We start from the raw sequence: 4104 nt of genomic DNA, 5'->3' as shown, positions 1-4104 counted from the left end.
GATAATCAGGTGATTATCATAGGTGTATATCGGGATATAGAACGACGTTTGCGTTTGTATAGGAAGAGAGATTCTTCGTAGAATAGTGGTAGGTGTAAGTGATTTGGTTTGACGTTTGGGTCAAGGTCACTTAGCGTGCGTACATCCGTAAGACTGAGTTCATAGTTGTTGTAGTGTGTAGGCAACAATGGCGGGGAGAAGAGGTCGTAATCGTCAGGATGATGACGAGGTAGACCAAGATGTGAGTCTTTCAAAGTTTTTGAAAGATGGTCGTTTGCTAGGTTTGACGGGTAAAAATCTAGGAGATTATGCGGAGAAGAGAAGACAAGAGTACGAGGAGGAAAAGAGAAGAAAGGAAGAGTTGGAGAGACAAGAGAGGGAGCGGCGAGAAGAAGAAGCTAGGAAAGCGAGTGAAGAAGAAAGGAAGGCGAAGGAGCGACGGGAAGAAGAAGAAAGAAAGGCAAGAATACAACTCGAAACTCTAGCGATGCAGCAAGATTTTGAGATGAGGAAAATCAGAGAAATGGCTGAGTTAGGGTTGAATGTGAATCAGAATGCAAATCAGGGAGATAGAGAGTCAGCTAAAAAGATAGACATCAAACTTCCGTTTTTAGATGACAAAGATGATGTAGAAGTGTTCTTACGACAGTACGAGCGGATTGCGAAGCTGTTGGAATGGGAAGATAAAGAAAAGGCTATTAGATTAGCGGGGCAACTCAAAGGCCAAGCTAGGCAGGTGTATACTGAGCTGTCTGATGAGGATGCAGTGAAGTTTGATGTTGTCAAGTCAGCGATCTTGCGTCGTTTCCAGTTGACAGCGGAAGCGTACAGAAAGAAGTTTCGTGATTTCAAGCGCAAGAGCCATGAAAATGTCAGAGAATGTAAGTTGCGCATGAGCACTTATTTGGATAGATGGATTGAGCTATCCGAGAAAGAGGGAAGATCTGGTGATTTGAAGGATTTGATTCTATCAGACAAGTTGATGGATACTTTCAGTCCAGATCAAGCTAGGTTTGTTAGGGAAAGAGTTCCTAACAACTTGAATGAAGTTTTGTTGCATGCACAGACCTTTGAGGATGCTCGCGAAGCAGAAGGTCGAGGTCACAACAAGAGGTTTGGGACAGGTGGGGATGGCCACGGGCCCAAACAAAAAGTTGAAAATAAGAGCAGTGTGTCAATGCCTCAAAACCAAGGGGGTAAGCCTATTGGTCAGAAAAACACTGGGGATTGGAATCCAAGACCCAGTAGGCCAGATAGGAAGTGCTATAGATGTGGAGGTCCACATCTGATTCGAGATTGTCCAAAAATGGAGAAACAAGGAGGAAATCAAGCGTCCTCTGTGGTGGGAGCAGTACAAGCACCAAGAGAGAGAGAATCTTGCCAGCGCTGTAGGGAAGATTTCGAACCTATGTGTCAGATGAAAGTCGACGGAAAAACGGTGATCGGAATGCGCGACACTGGAGCAAATTGTATTTTGGTGGATTCAAAACTAGTGCCAAAGGAGAGATATTTGGGTCAATACCAAAATCTGACGCTCGCTGATTCGTCGAACCGGAAAATTCCGATAGCAGAGGTGGAATTGGAAACACCATTTTTCTCAGGATTGACCAAAGTGTTGGTAGTGAAGACGCTGATTCATCCAGTTCTCATTGGTAACTACAGGATAACCGCTGAGGAGGAAAAGTTGAACGTACCTGTATTCCCAACGATGGAAGTGAAGATGACGTCACCGGAGGCTGCACCAGTGCAGACTAGACTCCAGGAGGAAAAAGCAAAGAGGGGAGCTGAACCATGGTTACCGAAACAGGTAGATCTGGGTCAGATACGGCCGGAAGACTTGTCACGGGAACAAAAGAACGACCCGAGTTTGGAAAAAATACGAGACCGAGCCGGGAAAGGACCGCAGGATGGAACGCACTACGAATGGAGAAAAGAAATTCTTTATCGGGTGTACATGAGCGAAGACAGTTCGTGCAAACAAGTAGTGGTACCAGAGTGCTACAGATCATATGTTCTGAAACTAGCGCATGACTCGGCGATGGCAGGGCATCAGGGAGTGCGACGGACCAGGGATCGCGTATGGCGTGATTTCTACTGGCCAGGGATATGTGGAGACATCAGGCGATACTGTGCTTCCTGCGATGCGTGTCAGCGCAGTACCAAGAAAGGAGCGACAAAGAAAGTGCCGCTAAAGAAGATGCCACTCATCAGGACTCCATTTGAGAGAATAGGTGTCGATATAGTCGGGCCGATTGTGCCAGCGTCAAACAGAGGACATCGATACGTCTTGACGGTTGTAGACTATGCTACGAGATACGTAGAAGCTACCTCACTGAAGGACATCAAAGCAGAGACGATTGCTGATGCACTTTTCGTCATCTGGACAAGACTGGGAATACCCAAGGAGATTTTGACGGATCAAGGCGGCCAATTCATGGGTGAGGTCATGAGCCAACTCAACAAGCTGTTGAACGTGAAAGGTATTCGTACGTCACCATGGCATCCGCAAACGAATGGGCTGACAGAGAAGTTTAACCAGACGTTGAAGAGTATGCTGAAGAGACTGTGTCAGGAGCAACCGAAAGATTGGGACCAGTTTCTACCGGCGTTGCTGTTCGCGTACAGAGAGACACCACAAGAAAGCTTGAAATTTTCACCGTTTGAGCTGTTGTTTGGACGTGAGGTGAGGGGGCCAATGCAAGTACTTCGTCAAGTGTGGACAAGCGAGGATGTAGAGGAAGAGGCCAGATCTACAGTCAGTCACATCGTGGATCTTACCAACAAGATTGCAAAAACGTGTGAGATTGCTAGAGATAATCTCAGCAAAGCAGCAATCAGATACGCCAAGGCCTATGACAAGAAAACGAAGGAAAGATACTTTGCCGCAGGAGACAAGGTACTGATGCTGTTGCCGGAAAAGCGGAACAAGTTGCAGTTGACATGGAGAGGACCGTACCTAGTTTTGGACAGAATTGGAGGCTGTAACTACAAGGTGAAGGTCAAGGATCAAGAAAAGATTCTACATGCGAATCTGCTGAAGCTGTACGTGGATCGCGAGACTGACGGAAGTGGAAAGCAAACAACGCCAGTTTGCGATGCAAAACAGGACACACAAGAAGCTTGTGTAGTAGTGGATGAAGTTCAAGAGGAGAAAATGGGGGGTTTGGGAATAGATTGTTTTCCCATGTTGTCCTTGCAACCGAAAGAGGGTCCAAGCGACGTGAAGATCAACCAGGACTTAGCGCCACAGAAAAAGGCAGAACTTCAAGCAATCTGCGGGAACCGAGTCAAAGCTTTGAGCGATATACCAGGTCATTGTGTGCTTGAGGAGTGCGAGTTGAAACTCAAGTCAACGGAACCAGTACACGTGAAACCATACCCATTGCCATTTGCACAAGTGGAAACAGTGAAAAAGGAGGTCGACGACATGTTGAAGCTTGGAGTCATCGAGCCTAGTGTTTCACCGTATAACAGTCCTATTGTGCTGGTGAAGAAGAAGGATGGGACGATTCGCTTCTGTATTGATTACCGGAGGTTGAACAAGGAGTTGGAATTTGATTCTGAGCCAATACCAGATGTGCCAATGATTTTCGCAAAACTGAAGAAGAAGAGATATTTGTCAAAAATTGACTTGAGCAAGGGCTACTGGCAAATTGGAGTGAAGGAGTCAGACAGGCCAAAAACTTCGTTCTCAACACCAGCAGGGGAATTCCAGTGGAAGAGACTACCCTTCGGGCTCAAGACCAGTGGTGCCGTGTTCACGAGGATGATGCGGAAGCTGTTAGAACCGATGAAGAGTGATGACGTTGAACACTTCATTGATGACATCATCGTGGCCACTGAGACGTGGGAGCAGCATGTAGAGGCAGTCGACGCTGTGCTGAAGAGGCTGGAAGAAGTGGGCCTGACAGCCAAACCATCCAAATGCTATCTTGGATATTCAGAGCTGGATTATTTGGGTCATCATGTGGGGCAAGGGATGATCATGCCAGATGAAGACAAAATCCAGAAAATCAGAGACGCCAACAGACCAGTCACGAAGAAGGAAGTGAGAGCATTCCTGGGTCTAGTGGGGTACTACAGGCGTTTTGTCGACAACTACGC

Source organism: Littorina saxatilis, linkage group LG8 (genome assembly GCF_037325665.1).
Source record: "Littorina saxatilis isolate snail1 linkage group LG8, US_GU_Lsax_2.0, whole genome shotgun sequence".
Taxonomy (NCBI): Eukaryota; Metazoa; Mollusca; class Gastropoda; order Littorinimorpha; family Littorinidae; genus Littorina; species Littorina saxatilis.
This window is presented reverse-complemented; position numbering follows the sequence as displayed.